A 25381-nucleotide genomic window follows, 5' to 3' on the forward strand; every position below is an offset into this window, starting at 1 on the left:
TCCCTCTATTTCTCTTGTTAAAAGCTGCAAACACACAGTCCATGAACATACAGTGCACAATATTTGTTAAAAAAATCATGTAGCAGCAGGAAGCTGATTTTTACACTACAATTGAACACTTTGAATTATGACAGTCTGGACTTCTACACTGATTGCTTCCGCACGCGTGCACATGCTGACATTGTAAACAAACAATATCATGTGACATATAACTTCCATCATGCAGAATGCAACTCTATCCACAGCCTCAAAAACAACTCTGACATTATACTCTATAGGCTGACAAAGGGAGTGCTGTAGTCATCATAAATAGGTCAGACAAGCCCTAAGAGTATGTCTACACTAGCCCCCCAGTTCGAACTAGGGAGGCTAATGTAGGCATTTGAAATTGCAAATGAAGCCCGGGATTTAAATATCCCGGGCTTTATTTGCATGTTCCCGTCTGGTTGCCATTTTGAAATTCCACTAGCCCGAAGTAACTGCCCGCTGCTACACGTGGCAGTGAAACATAATTCGAACTAAGTCCTTAGTTCAAATTAACTGTTACACCTCATTCCAGGAGGAGTAACAGTTAATTTGAACTAAGGACTTAGTTCAAATTACTGTTTCACTGCCGCGTGTAGCCGTGGGCAGTTACTTCGGGCTAGTGGAATTTCAAAATGGTGACCGGACGGGAACATGCAAATAAAGCCCGGGATATTTAAATCTCGGGCTTCATTTGCAATTTTGAATACCTACATTAGCCTCCCTAGTTCGAACTAGTGGGCTAGTGTAGACGTACCCTAAGGTACAATCAGATTTGCTCCAATCGCACAGATAGAGACAAACACCTACAAGATCTTTATCAGGCATTCTTAAAACTTAAATGCCTACCTGGGGAATTAAGGAAACAGATTGATAGAGCCAGACAAGTATCCAGAAGTCAACTACTTCAAGACAGGGAGGGCCCAATAAGGAAAATAACAGAACATCACTGGTCATCACCTACAACCCCCAGCCTAAAACCCACCAGTGCATCATTGATAGTCTACACCTTATACTGGAAAATGGTCCCTCACTCTCGCAGTCCTTGGGAGACAGGCCAATGCTTGCCTATTGTCCACTCGACAACAGGAAGCAAATCTTTTCCAGCAGCTACACACCTCAGATATACAGGCAGTCCCCGAGTTACGCGGATCCGACTTACGTCGGATCCGCAGTTACGAACGGGGCACTTCCTCTCCCTGGTCTCGAGCAGACCAGGGAGAGGAAGCAAAGCGGCGGCGGAACGCGCGGCCAGCTGACAGCCCAGACGCGTCTGGGCTGTCAGCTGGCCGCGCGTTCTGCCGCTCTGCTCTGCTCCGCTCTGCTCCCCCTCCCCCTGGTCTGCAAACCATGGGGGGGGGGGGGGAAGCAGAGCGGAGCACGCGACCAGCTGACAGCCCAGACGCATCTGGGCTGTCAGCTGGCCGTGCGTTCCGCCGCTCTGCTCTACTCTGCTCCCCCTCCCCCTGGTCTGCAGACCCGAGGGCAGCAGGATAGCCACGGCGCGTCTCGGCTGTCCCGCTGCCCGCGTGTTCCGCCGCTTTGCTCCCCGTCCCCCTGGTCTGCAGACCAGGGGGACGGGGAGCAAAGCAGAGCAAAGCCACGGAGCCCGAGGGCAGCAGGATAGCCACGGCGCGTCTGGGCTGTCCCGCTGCCCCCGTGCTCCGCGGCTTTGCTCCGGACGCCTGTGGTACAGCAGCTGGGGCGCTGCCGGTTGGTCCCGTAGCGCCGCTCTGGGTGCCACTGGACCAACCCAGCAGCACCCCAGCTGCTCTGCCCCAGGTGTCCCCTAGTCAGCAGCTGCTGAAAATGACCAGTGGCTGACTACAGGAAGCCCCTGCCCCGGGCTTCCTGGAATCAGCCGCTGATCAGTTTCAGCAGCAGCTGACTTGGGGATGCCTGGGGTTCTTAAGTTGAATCTGTATGTAAGTCAGAACTGGCGTCCAGATTCAGCCACTGTTGAAACTGATCAGTTTCAGCAGCGGCTGAATCTGGATGCCAGTTCCGACTTACATACAGATTCAACTTAAGAACAAACCTACAGTCCCTATCTTGTACGTAACCCGGGGACTGCCTGTACTCAGCCAAGAACGAACCCCATTGCCAGCTTTGTCCACATATCTATACAAGTGACACCAACACAGGATCTAACCACATAAGCTACAACTTCAGGGGCTCATACAACTGTGCATCCTCTAATATGATATATGCCATCATGTGCCAGCAATGCCCCTCTGCCACATATATTGGCCACATCAGACAGTCTCTGTGACAAAGGATAAATGGACACACATCAGAAGCCAGAAATTATAACAAACATGAACCTGTAGGGGAACATTTTAACTTCCCTGGTCACTCAATAATGGATTTAAAAATAGCCATTCCTCTACAAAGGGGAATTTCGCTACCCAATTACAGAGAGAGACTGCCGAACTGGAATTCATATAGAAGTTTGACTCTGTTACCCTATTCTTATATAAAGACATTAACTGGTTGGCGCCTTACAAAGCCAATTTCTCCTGCCTGTAACATCCACATTTTTACATCAAAGGCTATTAATGGGACACATGTGCAGCCCACTTAATTAGGCTCATTAATAAAGACTGCTACTTCTTTTGCTGATGCTCAGTTTCTGTTATTTCCACTCCAACTCATCTGATGAAGTGAGCTTTACCCATGAAAGGTCGTGATCCTATATATATATTTGTTAGTCTCTAAGGTGCCACAAGACTACTCATTGTTTTTAAAGTTACAAACCAACACACGGCTGCCCCTCTGAGACTCTTGGAATTAGTGAGCATTCATGTGCATGATTACTCTCCTTCATGGTTGCCTTGAGAGGTTAAAAAACAAGGGGACTAATTCTGTTTGGTATACCTGCAAATGTTGGCAATAAATTATTCTGAACTCGCACCAGTGAAAATGGGAGCTGAATGTAGATCAATGATTTTATATTATATACTGTAGTCCGTACATGATATGCACATATAAATAACAGAAGATAATAACAAAATGCTAATTGTTTTACCTTAAGCAAAAGATATCAGTACCAGAGACAAAATTACAATGTGGTTTCAAAGAATACCCTTGGGAGGCTGATTTATTATTTGCACAGTGTATTGTCATGGGAAACATTTCAGCTGACATTCCATACTGCTTTTATAAGTTGTTTTACAAGCATGTTTGCTTTAACTAATCCTCATTTCTACTGTCCTATGTGCACACGTGTACCAGTGAATAAATCTGTGCCTGTGAGGAGCTAACAACAGCCTCTACACAAAACTGCTGCCCTAGGAGTATCCTGGTCTTCTCTTTGAAGCAGGAGAGGAGAGAAATGCACGTTCAATGTGTTTCTGCCTGTAGCAAGTTTCATTTAAAGTAGGAGAATTTAGCCCTCCCTAACAGTAATTTGTATATTAAAATAAGATTAGGTCACCCAATCCATCCCCGGACATTGAACGATTGTACCTCAATATTCAAGTGAAGATTTTCAAAGGCATAAAGAGGAATTAAGAGAGCCCTGCAAATCTGCAGATTTCCACTTTATATCCAGAGGTATCTGCATCTGTGGATGTGGATCTCTGCTGTTCATTTTTGCAGATACGGATATACATTGCTTATTTAGAACCTTGTGAACTTGTGGATATCTGCAGGTATCCACACCGACTGACATCAATGTGGATAGCCGTGGCTCATTTTTTCAGATATGGATACAATTTTTGTATCCATGCAGGACTCTAGGAATTAGGACCTGATTTCCATTGTGTGTCTAAATGCACTTGGAAAATCACCTCACCAGTTGGTTTGTTCAGTCAGATCATAGAAACAGTACCATCTGAAGCATGTGCTTCAGGAAAAAATTCTTGAGATTAACTTATTTTTGACTTTTGCTATAATCAACAAATGCACACGAGTGCCTCATATGCATATCAGTTTGGGAACTGTCTGGCTACATGGGATTTTACACCTTTACCGTTTTCAGCAATATCATAGATCCAAATGAAAAAGCTATAATTCAGGGGTATCATATTGGTTTGTGACACTCCTGGAGAGCTTTGTACCTGTAAAGCATCGAATGGATTACGCACATTCTTATAAATAGGGTTTTTTCCACCCAAGACAGGCATATGGCTAATCTTCATATTATAAGTAATAAAAATAAATACAAACCATTAATATAACTATTACATATTTTCTTCTGATCTTTTAGGACCTCGTATAACAAAATGTCAATCAAGCAATGATAAATGTTTTAAAACAATGAAATATTTACTGATGAATTAATTTATCATTGGGCTACACACACACTTTTATCTTGTACCTTTTATTACAAATACAATTAGACAAATGAAGGATGTATTACATTTCCTGCCTACGTATTTGCTGGGTACAGTGTTTTTAGAACTTGAAGTTTCAGTCAACAGTTTATTTCCTATATAATTCTATTTTCATTCATTCTGTTGACCTATATTATCTGCTGTAAGGAAATTATTAGGTAGTCTGCTCAGAATTAGGAGTGCCAGAACAAAAAACAAAAAAACAAAAAAAATCAAAGGCACAGCTAGAGACCTTTAAATGGTTTTAGGTATAAGTTAAATCTGAATCATGTTTGCCAAAGCACGGACATGATAATCCTGTCTTCAGTCTGTTCTGCTCATGCTTATTTGCCAAACTAAAATCAGAGTAGCAAGAAAAAGAATAAATTGGTCCAGTGTGAACAGAAACTTACCTTCTGTTAATTTTTCAAATAGATGGCAGACCCAAACCTCTAACTAGCACAAAGTTGTTCTTTTTCTCTCTGTTCACAGAACTCAAACAGAGAAGAGAATAATCTTGGAAAAGAAAAAACCACCAGTAGTGAAAGAATATGATTCAGATGTCTCTTTGTATCCACTCCATCCATCTACTATGAGAGCATTAGAATGGCCATTCTGGGACAGACCAATCGTCTATCTAGCTTAGCATCCTGTCCTCCAACAGTGGCTGGCACGAGTTGTCCAAGAGAGAATGAAAAGAACAGTGTAACCATCAAACCATCCAATCCGTCATCCATTTCCAGCTTCTGGCAGTCAGAGGCTTAGGGACACCCAGAGGATGTGGTTGCCTTCCTACTAACAAATATAATCGTCTCTTTATTTTCTTATGTGCACAGGGCCAGCTCCCCAGCTGGTGTAAGTCAACATAGGTCCAAATGATGTCAATGGTACACCATAACATCCGATTCTTCTTATGACAGCCTTTATTAAATACAGATATCTAGCCTGCCAAGTGAACTACTGCACAAAGTACCATGCACATATGTTGATTTTACAAGACAAATGGAGTTATCTGCTAATGACTAACATTACAACTGGGCTTCACATGTTAATTTAAAGAAGCTGGATGAGAAGTGGGAAATGATAAATGACGGCAGAGTCACTAACGATGCCTCTTCAGGTGCCTATTTTGCAAATTTAATTTATTAAAATAGTCATTGTTTGCAAAGATGTTTACAATATTAAAAAACACTAAAATATTAAAATGAGCTGAACAATATAATGAGAAAGTTTTAAGAAGCTTAAATCAGGACACACAAAAAGTATGTGTTTATTATAACACAAATCCTTTTTGAAATCAGAAAATTTAGGGCTGGTCTAGACTACATCCCTCTTTTGAAAGAGGGGTGTAAATTAGGCAGATTGAAAGTGCAAATGAAGCATGGATTTAAACATCTAGACGCGGTTCTTTTGGGGAAAAAAACCCCTTTTTCGAAAGATCCCGTACTCCTCACTTTTTATATAAGACTGCAGTTTCATTTTCAAAAAACCCTTTTCCGAAACAGCAATCGGACACAAATATGCAAATGAAGCACGGGATATTTAAATCCGCGCTTCATTTGCACTTTCAATCTGCCTAATTTACATCCCTCTTTCAAAACAGGGATGTAGTCTAGACATAGCCAAGGTTTCTGATTAAGATCTGTTGAATTATGTCCTTCTAATAATTGCACACTGTAAAAATGATAAAATTCATCTCTCTGATACAAAATGTGGACTTTTTTGCTTATAGCAACAGAATATTGTGTATGTGTTGTATATTCAACACTAGTTCCATGTAGCAAATTCTCATTGGCCTTACTCAGACTTCTGTAAAGAGGGTGCTTATTCAGTGATGATATTTACTACACCATGGGTGTGTCTACACAGCAAAGTTATTTCAGAATAATGGCCGTTATTCCGAAATAGCTAGGCAAGCATCTACACAGTAATTCTGTTATTTCGAAATAATGGACAGCTTATTCTAACGTCTGTAAACCTCATTCTACAAAGAATAACAGCTATTCCAAAATAGCTATTTTGAAAGGCGTGTGTAGATGCTCCACTTTTGCTATTAAAAAATAGCCCCTCACCAAGGCCATTCTAAGTTATTCCTACATTAGGGAAGCCTGCCTCGGACAAAATTTGAGGCTTCCCTGCAGTATACACATGCCTGTTTATTTAAACCTTTTATCCTTTTTTTCCTCCTCTGGATTCTCTATTGTTGGTCCACATCTTTCTGAAAACAGGGTGCCCAAAATGAACACAATACTCCAGCTGATGCCTTATCACTGCTGAAAAGAATGGGACAATTACCTCATGTGTCTTACATATAACACTCCTCTTAATACACAACAGAGTATTAGTTGTTTTTTGCAACTGTATGGCACTGTTGGCTCATACTCAATTTATGGTCCACTGTAACCCACCATCATAGCCAATTATGCCTCATTTTGTAATTGTGCATTTGATTTTTCCTTCCTTAGGGTAGTACTTGGCACCTGTCTTAATTTAATTTCATCTTGTTGATTTCAGAGCAATTCTCTAGTTTATCAAGGTAATTTTGAATTCTAATTCTGCCCTCTTGAGTACTGCAGTCCCTTCCATCTTGGGGTCATCCACAGAATTTAAGCATGCTCATTTTGCCACTATCCAAGTCATTATAAAAATATTGAATAGTATGAGATCCAAGATCTACCCCCACCATAACATTCCATCAGATATCCCCTCCCAGTTTGACAGCAAACTATTGATAACTACTAACTGAACACAGTTTTTCAGCCAGCAGTGCATGCACTTTATAGTAATTTAATCTAGACTTCATTTCCCTAGTTTACTTATGAGACTGTCATGAGTGACTGTGTCAAAGATCTTATTAAAATCAAGGTATATCAAATTTATTGCTTCTTCCCTATCTACCAAGCCAGTAACCCTGTCAAAGAAAGAAATTAGTTATATTAGCATGATTTGTTATTGACAAATACATTTTGGCCATTATTTATAACCCTATTATCTTCTAGGTGCTTACAAACTGTTTAATAACTTGTTCTAGTATTGTTCAAGGAATCAAAGTTAGGCTGGAGAATCTATAATTCCTGAAGTCCTCTTTGCTCTATTTTTAAAAGACAGATAGTATGTTTGCCCTTCTCCTGACCTTTGGGAATTCACCAATAATCCATGAATTCTTGACGGTAATCACTAATAGTTCCCAGATTACTTCAGCAGGTTTCTTAAACTGGGGGGATTTCATCTGGCCTTGTTGATTTGATTACATCTAAGTCACCTAAATATTCTTTAACTTGTTATTTCCCTATTCTAGCTTGTGTTCCTTCCTCCTTATTGTTAATATTAATTGTGTTAAGTATTTGTCACAATTATGCTTTTTAGAGAAAAGTGAAATAAAACAGGCATTAAACACCTAAACCGTCCTGCTATTATCCATTATTAGTTCTTCTTCCCCAGTATGTAATGGACCTATGCATCCCTTTGTCTTTCTCTTGCTCTGAGGCTGCGTCTAGACTGCCCAGTTTTTCCGGAAAATCAGCCGCTTTTCTGGAAAAATTTGCCAGCTGTCTACACTGGCTGCTTGAATTTCCGCAAAAGCACTGACTTCCTACTGTAAGAAATCAGTGCTTCTTGCACAAATACTATTCTGCTTCCGTTCAGGCAAAAGTCCCTTTTGCGCAAAGCTTTTGCAGAGAAGTGCTTTCGCGGAAAAGCGTCCATGCTAATCTAGACGCTCTGTTCCAAAAATGCTTTTAACGGAAAACTTTTCCGTTAAAAGCATTTCCGGAAAATCATGCCACTCTAGACTCAGCCGTAGTATATTTAGAGATCCTTTTTATTGCATAATGTTCTTTGCTAGTTGCAAGTCATTTTCTATATTAGCCTCTCTCATTTTGTTCACACATACATGCTATTCTTTTGTATTTTTCTTTAGCAATTTGTCCATATTTCTACTTTTTGTAGCATTCTCTTTGGATTTTCAGGCCGTTAAAGTGCTCCTGATGCTGCCATAATGGTCTTTTCCTATTTTTCCTATCTTCCCTTCACACTCGTATAGTTTGCTGTTTGCCTTTAATATTGTCCAGCTCTCCTGACCTCCTCTTTCCCGTAGATTTTTCTCCCTATAGCACCTTAACCTACAAATTCTCTGAGTCTGTTAAAGTCTGCTTTTTTGAAGTCTATAGTCCTCCTCTTTTCTCTCACAATCCTGTAATAAGGTAAGTGGGCTAGCAGCCTACGTAACAAATGTTGACTGTTTCCAAAGTTTCTCTGCTACACTGATATACTTTGCAGGAAAACAAGGTAATCTGCACTAAAATACCCAGTTACTGCAGTGGCCAAGAGGGAGAAGGACACTTTTGAATTGGCCTCTTGCAACATGTTAAAGTAGCAGCCACTAGTTCTGTGACAACTGAGGAGCTGACACTTTTTCCCATTTTAATCCTGTATTTCCATTGGTTCATATATTAACTCAGTCGTCAAACTAGAGCCAGGACTGAAATTCTGGTATAAAAACTCACTTTTGGAAGGGATTATTTTTATACCGTTTAATTTACAATTAACCTCCCCCCCACACACAAAGATGATGCTTATTAGAGGTGGGTTGAACAAACTTGGAATTGTGTGTGGACTGAAGGTTATACTGCATATTTTGACTACTTCAGCAGCTTCTCAGTGCATACACAGAGCAGTGTTGAAGGATACTCCTCAGAGTTGCACTTCCAAATATATCACTATTGAACAGGGTAGCATCAACATAGCAAAGAAGGCCATCTGTCACATTACTGGTCCCTTTAAGAGAAAGGCTGGTGGGGGGAGTACCCTTTTTTCTCACCAGCTCATTCCAATTGGGCTGAAGAAAGAGGACCTAGAGGAAGAGGGACCTGGTGAGTATGGGATGCCTGAGGGGAGGAGATTGGCAGGAGATGAGAGCTGTCAAAGCCAGAGGGTGTCTTGTGGGGGAAGGCTGAAGGTAAGAAGAGCAGCACAAATAGTTTGCTGGCAGGCCTCGCTGAGCCAGAGTCAGAGGGTTGAAGCAAGGTGAGAAGCAGAGGAAGATGCCTACAGGCTATAAGGCAAAGAGCTGAAGGAAGAGGTTGTAGAAATTTGATGGGAGGGCAGCACTGGAGGGACTTACCAACTTACTTCTCCTCATGGGAGAACTGAACCAAAGGCTACAGAGAAGACTAGAGAGAGTGAGGAATGCTCCTCTGGAGAGAATGGTTTCCTGGCAAAGAAGCTGGGAAGATTCCTGCTGGGAAGAATGAAGTTACACTCCAGCTGGAAGGGCTGGATTGGCTGTTCTGTTATAGGGGTGGAGGAGGATGGACAAGGAATCTAGGTATGGCAGCAGACAACAGTGTATGGTGAAAATGCACTCTCAGCAGAGAGGTTGGAGGTGGTTCCCACTGGGAAGAGTTAGTTTTAAGGACTATCTTTGGAGGGGCTACAGGGATTGTTTTGGACCTTTTCTTACCAGACTATTTGCATTGTATTTTGTAATAACCTGTCTCTTAGGAGGAAAACTATTCAAGCAAGCGTGAGTGGCTCTGCTACTGACAAACCTAAGATGGCTGCACACAAATCCCCTTATCGCCTTTTCCTGCTTCCACAGGATATTTGGTACCAGTAAACCAGAGGCATAATCCAGGTAAGATAGTAAGAAATGGGATGCACAGAATGGTATTGTATTTCTTTACAAATCTTAGTGAATTATTAAACCACTGGCCACATTCTCATAGGTGAGGTAGGACTGTGGGATATAGAATCAGCACGGTTTTGCTGAGTAGGGAAGGCCTGGGTGCAAAGAGAGTACTCAGGGTGTACCCTCTGAGTACCATACATCTGCATCAGGGCCATGGAAGGGGGCACAATATATGGGAATTTTGCATACACTGGCTAAAGCCTTTGTGAAGGGACTGTACAAGTACTCCACATTCTGTGCCAGGCTTGTGTGCAAGGTGCTCGCGCTCTCCCGCCTTACTTGCTTATTGCCAGTTCAGCTGGGATGTGCACAAGGACCAGGATTTGGCTCCTAATGAGCATGATTCAGTCGGAGGAAGTATTAAAATGCATGAGTCTGGAGTTTAGAATGTTGGTGGAAGAAACATCCACAACACAGATCTTCAATTGGGAGAGAAAAACCTTGAAAAACAGTAAAGCCAAAAGCCATAAAGAATAGTAAATTATATATCAACGTGAAACATGATATGACAGCAAAAAAAAAAAAAAAAAAATCAATGTGATTTTAGGCTGCATAAGCATAAAAACGGCCATATTGGGTCAGACCAAAGGTCCATATAGCCCAGTATCCAAGACAGTGACCAATGCCAGATACCCCAGGGAAGTGAACAAAACAGGGAATCCTCAAGCAATCCCTCTCCTGTCATTCATTCCCAGCCTCTGATAGAGACTAGGGAGAGCATTCCTACCCATCCTGGCTAATAGCCATTGATGGACCCAACCTCTATGAATTTATCTAGTTCTTTTTTGAACACTGTTAAAAACCTCCTCTTGGCAAGGAGTTCCACAGGCTGATCGTGCACTGTGTGAAGAAAAACTTCCATTTCTTTGTTTTACACCTGCCACCTATTAATATAATTTGGTGATCCCTAGTTCTTATGTTATGGGAACAAGTAAATAATTTTCCTTATTCACCTTTTCCATACCAGTCATGATTTTAGAGATTTCTATGAAATCTCCCCTTAGTCTCATCTTTTCTAAGATGAAATGTCCAAGTCTTTTTAATCTCTCTTCATATGGGATCTATTCCAAACCTCCTAATCCTTTTTATTTCCCTTTTCTGAACCTTTCCCAATGCCAACATATATTTTTTTGAGATGAGGCGACCACATCTTTATGCAGTATTCAAGATGTGGGCGTACCATGGTTATATATAGAAGCAATAAGATTTCTGTCTTATTCTCTATCCCTTTTTTAATTATTTCCAACATTCTATTTGCTCTTTTGACTGCTGCTGCACATTGAGTGGATGTTTTCAGAGAACTATCCACAATGGCTCCAAAATCTCTCTCTTGAGTAGTTATAGCTAAATTAATTTCCATTAATTTGGGATTATTTTTTCCAATATGCTTTACTTTATACTTACCAACATTAAATTTCATTTGCCATTTTGCTGCCCAATCACTGAGTTTGGTGTGATCTTTTTGAAGCTCTTCACAAGTCTTCTTTGGTCTTAACTATCTTGAGCAGTTTGGTATCATCTGCAAATTTTGCCAGCTCATCATTGATAAATAAGCTGAATATGATTGGTCTCAGTATGCACTCTTAAAATCAGGAATAAGGGACCTTTCGGAAAAGGCTTTATTTTCCAAAAGATCCCTGTCTAGACTGGCGCTTTTTTCCGGCAAAGCCCCGAGCCGGAAAAAAGTGGCAGCCATGTTCATGCAAATGCAGCGGGGAAAATTTAAATCCCCGCTGCATTTGCAATTCCCACTTGTCTCATCTGCATCCCTTTTCCGGAAAAGGGGTGCAGTGTAGACACACCCTTGTAAACTAGTAAGGCAGGATTTCCCTTTACAGAAACCATGTTGACTTTCCCTCCCAACAAATTATGTTCATCTATGTGTCTGATGATTTTATGCTTTACTATAGTTTCAACTAATTTGCCCAGAACTGATGTTAGACTTACTGGTCTGTAACTGTCAGGATCACCTCCACAGCCCTTTTAAAATATTGCTGTCACATTTGCTATCTTCCAGTCATTAGGTAAACAAGCTGATTTAAAGGATAGGTTACAAACCACAGTTAATAGTTATGCAATTTCACGTTTGAGTTCTTTCAGCACTCTTGGGTGAATGCCATCTGGTCCCGGTGACTTGTTACAGTTAAGTTTATCAATTTGTTCCAAAACCTCCTCTAATGACACCTCAGTCTGGGACAATTCCTCAGTATTGTCACCTAAAAAGAATAGCTCAGGTTGGGAAACTTCCCAATATCCTCAGCCGTGAAGACCAAAAGAAAGAATTAATGTAGATTCTCCACAATGACCTTATCATCATTGAGTGTTCCTTTAGCATTTCGATTGTCCAAGGGCCCCACTGGTTGTTTAGCATCTTGCTATTATTTTTTGAGTTTTTGGCTAGCTGTTTTTCAAATTCCATTTTTGTTTTTCTTATTATATTTTTTACAGTGAATTTGACAGAGTTTATGCTTCTTTCTATTTTCCTCTCTAGGATTGTCCACTTTTTAAATGATGCCTTTTTATCTCCCACTGATTCTTTTAGTTGGTTGTTAGTCTACGGTGACACTTTTTTGGTTCTCTTCAGTAGAGGCTCTGTTATGGAAAGCAACTCCATAAAAATGGCACCAAGGGTTCCTTATTTATTGTGTCTCAATGATTTCTAGTTCTAATTTACTCAGTTACAGTGTAAGGGGAAAGATGTTATTTTTAACTGCCAGCCCTGCTAATTTACCCTGGTGCCTGAAGGTCAAGCTGTGTCCTTTCTGGTGCACATAAAATCACCAATAACCATCTCAACAGGACTAAAGGTATGACACCTCAGTTTCACCCATAATACACTTCAATTACATTAGAGCCATTGATGGGGATGTGTCAGCCAGAAACAGCCCATCTTCACTTTCTTATTCCCTATTGAATCTTTTTTTTCCTTGAAGGAAGGGATGAAGTGGAAGGTATTAGCAGCAAATTTGATTTAGAAGTCAATGATGATATATATGCATGTGCTCTCTCCAAGTTATTTTCCAGAGTCACTGTTCAGGGAGAACTGAGGAAAGGGGGAGATTCTACAGAAAACTGTGAAAAAGTACCTTATGGTATTAAGTGGATTTAGTTTCTTTTTTTTTTTAAAGTCCACAGATACTTCTTAGTTAGAAAAGTATAAACATATTTAAAATAACAGTCAAAACCAAAAGAGATTATTCTGGCCCTTCCCTGACTTTGCAAATGGCCTGATGTATCTTATGCAAAGCTTTCCGGGGACAACGTCAACTCCAATTCTAACCAGAATAAAATCAAATTTTAATGAAAGTGGTTGCCTGTACTGCAGTGCTGCCTTTGAGTCCCACTGTCAATGTCTGTGGTTTCAGAATCGCTTTATGATATTTTAAAAATATTTTTCTTCCCCTCGTTGGTGCATGAAAGGCCAACAGAAACAAAGGGGAAACGAAGGACCAAATTCTGTGCTTGTTCTGTGGGGGACGGTGCCAGAAACTTTCACACACAGCACTGCATCATCTTTGTAAGCTCTGGAAAGAATTACAGCCCCCACATTCTTCCCCATTGCTCAGGGGCTACACAATGCATAATCACTGTCTATCTCTGAGCTCCAGGAGGCCTTCAGTCTCACTGAGCAGAATCCCTTCCAGTGCTCCCTCTGGGACAGGATAGCTTCACACCAACCCTTAATATGAACTGTGCCTAACTGACACAATTTAGCTCTAATTCATAACCTCTACAGGGGAAATAATGAAACTAGTTATGAAGAAAGTGCTGTCAAATGCCCAGAAAAACACACTGAAACAATAAAATATTTTCCCCTCTGGTCTTTTTCAGCAGTGGTTCTCAACCTTTCTTGTATCTGGGCCTTCCAAAAACATCATCTCCCATTACAGAGGGTCTCCATCCCATTTCACAATGAGGTAAGGACAGAGTTGTCCCAGTCTCCTGAAATTTACTTGCAGTCTCTGTACCATCTTCTAGTACTGTAATTGTGGGTGCTATTTCTAACGCAAGTGGGAAAACCGGAGGTGCAAATGTTAAATTTGCCCAGTAATGTAGAAGGAATTATTCAGACTGAGGCGTACGGAAATTTCGTCACCCCAACCTCAGCTCAGGAGGAAATGAAACTGCCAGTAAGTCAGCTACAATGTTCATGGTTCAATATATTTTAACATTTTTGAGGGTATTAATTTGTTGACCACTGAAAACCCCACCGGTAAAGAATTTGAGTTTGAAAAAGCAGTAATAGCCAAATGTTCTTCAAATCATTAAATGACAACTATAGGGGATGATTAAATTGGATACATTCCCATTCTGCCATGTGGGAATTCACTCACACCTTAAAGAGAAGGGACAAGTTAAGAAGGAAGTCTAAATAGGCTATGAAGGTGGGAGTCAGACATTACAACTTTGCAGTCTCTATACTACTACTATCACTTGATGCAAAGTCTCTGCACTTGGGCACGTGCCCAAATGGCCACTTGCATCAGCACTATGTGAACTGACCAGAAATGTCTACATCAATGAAAAATGCAGTGAACTATGAATAAGTCTCCCAGTGCATGCCATGCCACGGTTCGGCATAATGGCTTTTGGGATATTTTAGAAGTTCTTTCTCCAGGGATTTCTGGGAGCTACAGGTCAAGAACCCAACAGGCCACTTTCTACATTCCATAACACTTGACACATTCCCTAATTTTAGCCCCGTTATTTCAAACGCCCACAGTCCTGCACACCAGTTTTCAGTTCCTGACATCACTTTGACAGAAGCATAGACCCTTCAGAGCTCAGCTCAATTTTCATGTGCATTGCTGTTACAGGACACACTAGTCTCTGCTACAATAGAGATGGTGAGGAGACCAATGAAGAGATTTTTGAGCTCAATAATTGGGTGCTGATGGACATGCTGATAGCATTCACAGATTAACTCCACATGGTGAAGTTCCACTTCGGTCCAAAGAAATTAGCCTTGATTGCAATGAAGGTTTGGGATAACAATCAGCGGGTACTGAACTTTCAGATAAGAAAGCTCATATTCCTTGAGTTGTATGCTGAGCTCACCCCAGCACGTGGACATCAGAATGAAATCTGAATTGATAGTAGAGAAGCAAGTGCTGATCATGCTCTGGAAAACTGCAACATTGGATCGGTACCCATCAGCAGGCAATCATTTTGGAGATGGAAAATGCACAGTGGAAGTCATTGTGACTAATGTGTGCACAACCATGAAACACCTCGGCTGTGTCTAGACTGCATCCCTTTTCCGGAAAAGGGATGCAAATTAGACACATTGCAATTGCAAATGAAGTGGGGATTTAAATCCCCTCCGCTTCATTTCCATAAAAATGGCTGACGCTTTTTTCCGGCTCGGAGCTTTGCCGGAAAAAAGCGCCAGTCTAGACGTGGATCTTTCGGAAAATAAAGCCTTTTCCGAAAGATCCCTTATTCCTTATTTTAAGAGGAATAAAGCCTTTTCCGAAAGATCTCTTATTCCTTATTTTAAGAGGAATAAGGGATCTCTTGGAAAAGGCTTTATTTTCCAAAAGATCTGTGTCTAGACTGGCGCTTTTTTCCGGCAAAGCTCCGAGCCGGATAAAAGCGGCAGCCATTTTTATGCAAATGAAGTGGGGGGATTTAAATCCCCACTTCATTTGCAATTGCGATGTGTCTAATTTGCATCCCTTTTACGGAAAAGGGATGCAGTCTACACACAGCCCTCCTATTACACAGGCCTGTGATGCTCAGAAACAGGCAGGAATTAGTGGATGGATTTTCAGCAACAGGGTTCCTAAGCTGTAGTGGGGCGATAGACAGCACACATCTCTCTCTCAGCACCAGCCCACCTTTGTATTGAGTATGTCACCAGAAAGGAAAACTCTTCAATGCGAAAGGTTCAGCTACCAGCAGAGAGGGTGTAGAATGAATGCAGAGACACCAACCTTGCTCTGAAACTTCTAGGAATGTTTATGGAAAAAATAGGAAGGAATTAGGCAGGTTCTTTGGACCTCTCTTTCCCTCCTTTGGCACCCTCATGGAAGGTGGGTCTCCCCCCCCCCCACACACACACTTCACCCCCACAGAAATTGGGGCATCTCCTCCAATCCCATTCCCTCACTGTATAAAGTCAAGAGGAGGGCTATTGCAACTGTGATCCTCCAATCCCAAACAAGGAGAAAGGGAGAATCAATCGTAGGAAAGTTGCCTTCTCACGGAACTCCTTTGACTCTTAATTACCTTGGCCATTCTCAGGCTTGAACTTCCTTCCCAAGATTCTCCCTCCTCTGCCACCAGCACCTCATCCTGCCGCTCCACCTTCTCCTCCTCCTTGGTCTGCACAGTGAGTGCCTGATAGGAGGCAAGCCACAGCCTTTGTCACTTGGCACTGTATTCACTGCCCAAGCCACAGGCTGTGCACTGCACTCTAACCACCCCATGTGGACCCTGCTGGCATGCTAGAACACTTTTACATAGTCCAAGAGGGTCTACATGGGGCAATTACACCACAATATGCAGCCTGTGACTTGACTGATGAATCCAGCAGTGACCCAACATATTCAACATCACCGCAGCTTGCCTCTTATCAGACCCTCATTGCGCAGTCTGTGCATGCACCACAAAAGAGGAAGAATAGAATGTCCCTTACTACTTGTTGTGTTGGTGACCTGTTTGCTTGTGAGTGACACACACACTATATATGTGTGAATTTGCAAAATTAGATTTCAGCCTGAATTAGTAATTTCATAATTACATATAAAAATTGAGAGGATTATGGAAGAGTAGGAGAGTTGGCATCTCTGAGACTGCTGAACTTGCTTTGGGGAGGTTGAAGGAACACTGGTGCAGTTTACTCAGTAGATTGGCTCTCAGTAAAAAAAACACCCCAGCTGCATGATGTGTAAGTCATACTATCTGTGAGGCAACAAGGAAAAACCTGTCCCCAGAGTGGAGAAGCATGGCTGACTGGCTCTTTGCCGAATGTGAACAACCAGACATCAGAACTATTCTGAGAGCTAACAATGGAGCCGTTCACACATCTCTCTCTCTCACACTCATACAAAAATCAACAACTTGACCCAGGTTATGTCATTGATAGCGCCATGCATTTAATAATAGCAAAAATGATATTCAGCATTGCTTCAGTTCTAATTTTTGCCACGCAGTCCCTGAAGAACTCTGGTCCATGTTCAGAAGGATGGGTGGATGAAAAAGTGGATTTTAGAAGCTCTTGGATTCTAGGGTCCAAAGAAAATGGAGTGGGACCAAAGATTAGGCCCTAAGGCTGTAAATACACTCACAGTTAAAAAAAACTATGGACTCTATGAACATATGTCTGTAACCATCTTTTTGACAAATAAATTATCATCAGATCGGCTTACATTTCAAACCACACAATAAATGGTTTCTTTCTGCTTCCTACATTATCTTCACCATGCATCAATTACAATTCTTGCTAAAGCTAAGCACCCAGGTCCTATTAAATCCCCATATGGTTTGAGAGTCTAGCTCTGTAGGGGTTCTCTGGAAACACCATCCTCTGTAATCAGAACATGTAGGCTAGTGCAGAAGGCAGAATAGAATTATTGTCTACTTTCCCTCCCAACACAGAACATCTTTGGTCTAAGTCACTTAAACATTATGAATAGAACTGCAATTTGGACTCTGAAGTATTTTCGGTCTTTCTTTCTAGAGTTTTTGATTACAGTTTCATCATGACCATGTTCTTTAGATGAAATTCCCCTGTATTGTTTGTTGACTCTTTCACCACAATGCTGCCTTTAAACTACTACTAGGGTTGGATTGATAGTTCCAAACACACTCCTGCCCTCCCCTTTCCTCTGTAATTTGGAGTGCCTCAATACTATGGTTTGCATGCACACACAGCAATTGTTAACACATATGGAGCAGTAAGACATCTAACTGCCTGATTTGAACAAGCAACCCAAAGTTTTGAAGGCACCAAACTACTACTAAGATCAGGATTAGACAAAAAATTGCTGCATTCTGTAATTATATTGTGTCTCAGATTTGCCCACTATCATCTTTTCTATCTTGGTTTCCCACTCTGTGTCCCAGCCATGGTCTACACTTATTTCAAAATTGCGCGGCGCCTCCACACTACCAAGCCCAATATTTAAAAACAACGAGCTAGTTATTTCTAAATAGCAGCTCCGGCTTTCCATGAGGAATAACGCTTATTTCAAACTATTTATTTTGAAATAGTGGGTGGGTGGATGCTCAGCTGCTGCTATTTCAAAATACTTGGCCTCTCATAGCTGCACAGTGGATACTTTGGCCACACCTGACATCTCCACTGCTCCCCTTCTCCTGCGGGAAAAAGGCTTGTGGCACATGCAGACCTCTGCTTGCCCAGTGCCGCACTGCATCATCACAGGAGCCATGGCTCCCTCTAGGCTCCCCCCTCCCGCCAGTACTCCCACAACACCCACAGCTGCCCCTGGCTAGGGAAGTAGAAGAGCACCAGCATGGCTGATCTCTGCAACAGAAGGCACAACACTGAGGTCTACAGTTGGATGACCACCAGCCTGGCCAAGAAGGGATTCATATGAAAATTAAAAGGCTCAGGCGGGCCTACAATAAGGCCAGGCAGGAAGGACGCTCTGGGGTGGCACCGCACATGTGCTGCTACTCTGAATTTGATGCCATCCTGGGAGGGGACCAGTCACTTTCCTCACCATCATCATCGAATCCAGTCAGGACACACTCGGTGTCAGCCTCCACAAGGGAGGGATTGTGGTGAAGGAGGAAGAGGACCAGGAACTGCTCCTGAGACTGGAGCCAGTCGCCTCATCCTATGATGTCTTGCAGGCATTGGACGAAACCAGGGAAGGCCCTTCAGGTGAGTTCCATAATTTTCCCTATACACACGTGGGGCAGATGGTGGGCTGCAAGGGGCTGGGTGCTCCTCGCTCAGCCTACTAGGCCTGGGGATCGTGCAAGAGCCTGTGCTCATGGGGTGACCCAGTGTGTGTGGGACACAGAAGGAGGCCAAGCCACCCCATCCCCCGCTTCTGCCTGCAGGCTCCTGGCCTGGCCGGCACCTTTCCTTGCCTGCTTGTCCCCAGGACATGGAGTTAGCCAGCAGCTCCATCAAAAAGTACCTCTGCCTTTTTATATAGTCTGAGGCATGTTGGTTGGGGTCCACGATGAGGATATGAGTGCCGTCTATGCCCCCCCCCCAGTTGAGGAAGCCCAGAATGGCAAAGTCATCAACTGTTGTTGATGTTGCCCAGAGTGATGACCTTCTGCATCAGGATGTTGTTGATGGCCATGGCTACCTGCGGGATCACGGCCCCAACTTTGGATTTCTGCACGTGGAACTGGTTCCTGATGAAGCAGTAACAGTCTGGCGTTTCAAGCTTCCACAAGGTGATGTGCTTCTACAGGGGGATGGTGGGTCGCTGTCACTTGAGAGCAGGAGTGAGTAACTCACAGAGCTCCAGGAAAGCGGCTTCCACATGAGGAAGTTCTGGAGCCATGGCTGGCCATCCCACTGCTGCAGGACGATGCGGCCCCACCAGTCAGAATTAGTCTCCCTCTGCCAAAGCAGCATTCAACAGTGTCTAGTGGATTTAGGGTCATTTCAGCAGCAGAAGTGCCAGGACCTGTGTAAAGGGGTCCTCTGTTTGGGGCTGTTCATCATCCTGCTGGTGCAGTATGTGGGCAGTGTGGACAAACTGCGCCATGAGGTGCAACACGAGGCCTATGAGCATGGCACTGCTTTGCAGCAGCTCCAGTTCATGATGTGAGTACTGTGGCATGCGCAAGGGCAACCAGAGTACAGTGTCAATTTGGTGTCCTCGATGGGGTAGGCAGCGTAGGAGTGGCATGTGAAAAGCAGCCGTAGAGTAGAGACTCTCAAAGAGCATGTCTCAGCTTGCCTGACCAAGCAGCCACAGGAAGTGTCTGCCTTCCCGGTGCCCTCCCCAGAGTACTTCCGGGGGCTCTACGTGTGAGGCAGACTCCAATCAGTGCGGACACACTATTTCGATGCTGCCTTATAGTATTAATGTGCTATTTCAATTCTGTTATTTTGGGAGTTATTATTTTGATTTTACTTTTTTTGAAATTATTTCCTAGTGTAGACATGCCCCTACAAAGATGACAGTACAATTCAAATTATGCTGCTGACTGGCTACTTTCTAAAACTCTTATTTGTGGTTCTCCAAAAAGATGCATTATTTCATACATTTCAATTTTTTAGACAGAAAGCCATGAAAGTATAAATGAAGATGACACAACAGTGAATTTTATACATTATCATAAAACTGCTTTATACTATCTTTGCAGACGATTGCTAGGACCCTTATTTTAGCAATTACTTTGCTTAAAATGCATAGAACTAAGCCAAAAGAAACAGAATACAATGCAAGTGGAACACTTGAAGGTTCAATATGCTAGCTGAACAGCTTTCTGATAAAGAAAATAGGTATGTGGGATCCACATTAAGTAACATTTAAAATTAAGATGGAAAAAAGTATCTGGGTGTGTACAAGAATGCACAGATTCAGAACATTTCTACTATCAAACACTGCATTATGTTGATAGGTTATTGTGCAAGTCTATCTCTCTAGAATATTTATAAAGAACTGTTACATGAAGAAGCCAACTTTTTTTTGTTAAGTCTCTTGTTCTATAGGCACTTGAAAAACATCAGGGAAGGGTGAATTTCCCCTAGTTCATTAGAAGGTTAAGAAGGCAGACACAAACAAAAAGACAGAAAAGAAAAGAATGATTCTCAGAGCAACAGAAGCTCTCAAATATATTATAGAGCAGTTACCGGATAGCCATTTTGCCCTGGTTGACCCTGGTTGAATGAAGTGAAATGGGTATGACACACATTAAAAGCATATTCATGACATGTGACATTAACAACATGTACAACATGCTAATGGAAAAAATTAAATGTGTATAGCTATTGATCTTTTTTACATTTGATTATATTTACAGATGAACAAATATGGCACTGAAATATACAGTGAAACAATGGGTTTTTTTTTGTTTTTTTTTGGCAAGAAACGTTATTCAAGATAAAGCATAGTCAACATTAAAAATAACTGACAAAAGGGTCATCTGTTGCCTTTGATCCTTGATGGAACTCTTGCTTTAGGAGTTATACACATAGATTGAGGGGCAGCACATGGCAGAAAGAGACTAAGATACATGTAAGGTGTGCTACCAATAGTATGCCAGTGTCACGGAAGAAATCATAGAAAACTCTATTGGGTTATAAAAACCACTGGACTTTGACTGTAATCCTGACACACTGGTTATAGATGGAAATGTCAGCTAAAATTTCAGTGGTTACCTTTGAAGTTGTTATCACCACCTGCAGTTACTACGTGATGGTACCTAAGGTCCCATATTTATTAATTATTCTAAATATAGAGAACTACTGTGGAATCCCAGGTGATAATGACAGTATAGTTTTTAAGGGTTATCACTACATACACAGGCTCAAACTTAGAGTAAAACATTGTCAGAAGTGATTTAGACACTTGGGAGCCCAAGTCCACTGACTCCCAATGAGACAGACTTTTAAACCATTTCTGAATAATGGATTTCGGTGCTTTTGAAAATTCCATCCTTCAGATAAATAAGTCTCATTGAAAGTCACTCCTAAGTATCCAAGCCACTTTCAAAACAAAAGCGTAGGCTCCTAAATCACTAAGATGATTTTGAAAACTTTACTCATAGCCCTTGGAGCTAATTCTGAGTTATGGTAATAATGTATGGTTTTACATTAAACAAACAAACAAAAAATGGAACTGTGCTAATTCATTAGGGAGATTTCACTATCTGTTTTGCTAAAGTCTCTTGCTGTAGGAAAATCATTTATATCCTGATTAATGCTTGATCTTTGCATGTTCTGAGAAGAAACTGCAAAAAATATTTAGAAAAATCAACTTAAAAAGCAATAGTGTGCATTAAGCCTACTCCTTCTTTGATAACTTTTCAGATGAATTTATGTATGTAAGCCACTGAGCACTGACAATTTAGAAGTTAAAATGTTTCCTGTAACATTACTACTTGGTAGTTACAGTTAACCCTAAAATGACTGTGTCAAGATGACAGAAATTCAGAATATTAATTAATTGTTTTAAAATACACATGTAACTCAGTTGATAAGATAATTGGGTCATGAAAGTAAGACTGAGGAAAAACCAAGGAAAGAAAAGAACAAGTCTACTAAAATCACTTTACAGAAGACAATAGTCCCATGGTTGCATTGTTATCCACGGATGGTATAGTATGACAACATATATGGATACATTTTTAGATACATATTTTAAATACTATATATAGAAAGAGATATGCGAGTTAAGTCTGCAAAGGTGTGAACAAGAAAAAATTGAATTATCTTGTCAGAAATAAAGTTATGGCTAGTTTACTATCCTTGCTAAAGATGAGTGTTATTATTTAATATTTGTATTACAATAGCATCTAGTGGCTGCAGTCTGGATAAGGGTTCATGTAGATATTGAAAAGACAGCTCCTTTCTCAACGAGCTTATTTTATCAGAGTAAGTTACTACTCACTGCCAGTAAACGTGGCTGAATTGGTACCTATATTTATCTGGTACTTCAACAGATTAACATTTAAATACCAGACTGAATAGACATTAATAACTAGTAAACAAAACGGACATACATACTTACATGCTATTATGATCCAAAAATGCTATCTGTAGGGCCGAGGTAAGGTTTAACCATTTCAAAGATTTGTTTAAAAATATGTTTCCAAACAAACTCCAGCGAAATCAGTAAAAGTTTACACTGTCCTAACAATAACTTTACATTTCCTTTGGATCAAATACAAGCCATTCACTGTGACAATTATTTAACATGGTCTTAACCCCTTTCTGCCTGATCTTGTTTAACTTGGGAGACCAAACAATGTATCAACTGTACTTACAGGAGGTCCTGTGGGGGGAAAAAAAGAGAAAAAAAAAGAGTATATAAGTTTATGAAGTTAGTAAGAAAGTCATATGCAAGAAACCAAAAATGAGACCACATGATTATAAATTAGCATAATCAACATACTGTTTAGATTTTGTTTTTTAATAATATTTTTCTTCACTGGTTCTTTGAGGCTGATAGTGATGCCAAAGACTTGAATACATGCAGTTTCTTTGCTGAATAATAAAATATTCTTCACCCATTCCCAAGCAATTTCATGTTAATTATTCTTCATCTATTTTCATGCAGTCTCATGGCAGGCCAAAAAATATTAACCATGAAATACAATTTGTTTTCTCAGACATCACATGTGCATTTATTTTATATCCACCAGTTTTAATTAGCCATGCAACTGGGAATTAAATTACATCTTGTCTGCAGAATTACACAATATATTTTACCCTTGGCATTTAACCTTGGCATTGAGACAGAAATACTTGCATCTAGATCTTCTTACCTTCCTCCTTTGCCAATAAGGAGAAGTTCCTGTGATCACCTGACTCTACAGAAATTTCCTTTCATCACCATCTTTTTTCAAGACCCACTTATAAAATGCTCCCTATTAAAATGTCACACTTTGTGAAGTGATATTTGCACATTTTTCCAATTATTTAGATTCAAAAGCTTTTGTACAGCACTTCTTGAGAACATTATCAAAGGGCTGCAAATCAAATCTAATATTTCATTCGTATTAAGTGGACCAGCTGCAGCTCCCAAATCAATGGCTTTTCATTAGCTCTCATGCCTCCCTCTAACTTCTGAATAAAGTGAGGTGCAAAGAGGGCATAAAATAGCAACAGCTGTATTTTCAGTTTGCTTTTGATATTATCAGGCCTTTTTTTAACTACATAGTTTTATTGTCTAGTAACTAAAGTAATTTCTTTACACTGGTAAACATTTTCAAAGAGTGTTTTAGTGTGAAGGGTCTGTTTCTAAAGGAAAGAGATCAATTTCCTCTGTTAATATTTTAATGTGTGTTTATTTCATGTGTAAAAGCAATGGACAAGCATACTGCAAGGTAGCTGCCAAGTTCATTTGAAATGTCACGATCATTTGTAAAGCCAAATTCATCCTGACTGATTCCTGCTATATTGTAACTTTTTTTTTCTCTGCAGCCAGCATCACACTGATTAACATATCAAAGTTAGTTGATGTTGATCTAATTGTTTCTTTTAGCTTGGCTTTATCTTAGCTATCCAAGAAAAAGAAAATAATTTTCTAAGAACAAAATAAAGTTATAATTTGTAACTATCTAAAAGACAAAACAATAGATTACTGTGAACAACAACTTTTATGGATATCAACCAAAGTGTAAGTTCATCCTAACTTGCTAGATGAATTCACATATAACCCAAAATACTCAGTATAACCTTAAGTACCTATTTCTTTGATGCCACTTCTAGAAAACCCTATCCTGACAAAGAGCTGAATCCTGCAAAGTGATAAGTACCATCAACTCCCCCTGATGTCAATAGGAGCTAAAGGTGCCCCACATCCGGAAAAAGCAAGCTCAAAGTGCAGTTTCCACACAGAGAAAAAAGCTTCTCTTTATTTATGTGTTGCTTTTGCAAACTTTCAGCTACAAACACAACTAAACACAGACTGGATTTTAATTCCAGAGGATCCCAAATGCTACAACTTCCTAATAATCAACAGCTCATTTTACAAGTTCAGTCTATTAGACATTATCTCCATGACTGTTCACATAACACATTCCCTCTTGTTCATGACATGAGCTGTTCTAAACCATTATCACATTACTTACTTCAGTGCAATTATGCAGATGTGCACTGGTATAAATGAGAGAAAACTCACAGTGCTAAAATTATTTCAGCATTACCAATAACCTGTTTCATTATTAAAGTATTTTTATGTCAGCAATTACAAAAGCTATGAAAGGGTCTATAGATGCATCAAGCACTGTGAAGCATGCCTACAATTTTAAGACTCTTTGATATTGAAAGCAATTTAGAGGGCCGCAAGTTATATGCCAAGGATGACTAAACTTTTATCAGAATTTTTTACAGGTCCTTTCCTCCTATAACTCACAGGCAACAAAGAGCAAAAATAAGGCATGCGAGGTGTGCCCTCTGCCCCCAGGAAAAAATGCAAATCAAAATAAAGTGACTGAGTCATCATCTATCCAGTAGAATAATAGATACATTTTCACAAAGCAGACAAAATACTGAGAAAAACATCCATCTGCCCAAAATAAAATCTGACATCTTGCTTCCAAAAGTGAAAACTTACCCGTTTCTCCTCTTCTGCCCCTCTTACCTCGTTTCCCTGGAGGACCTGAAAAAGCAAGCAGTTTCTGGATTGTGATATTACAATTTAATATAATTCTTAACATTTAAAATGCAATTTTTTTTTGACAT

At 40.8% G+C, this 25381-nt stretch overlaps 1 long non-coding RNA gene across 1 annotated transcript in view; it reads right to left on the minus strand.

Moving 5' to 3' along the window:
- Positions 1-15706: 15706 nt before the first annotated feature.
- LOC142829562 (uncharacterized) overlaps positions 15707-25381 on the minus strand; it is a 233220-nt gene continuing 223545 nt past the window's right edge. Inside the window, exons 3-4 of the long non-coding RNA XR_012904070.1 lie at positions 25254-25298; positions 15707-22967 (exon numbers count right to left, since the gene is read on the minus strand). This is a non-coding gene — a long non-coding RNA (uncharacterized LOC142829562). The remainder of the gene's footprint in view (positions 22968-25253; positions 25299-25381) is intronic.

Source organism: Pelodiscus sinensis, chromosome 5, assembly GCF_049634645.1.
Source record: "Pelodiscus sinensis isolate JC-2024 chromosome 5, ASM4963464v1, whole genome shotgun sequence".
Taxonomy (NCBI): Eukaryota; Metazoa; Chordata; order Testudines; family Trionychidae; genus Pelodiscus; species Pelodiscus sinensis.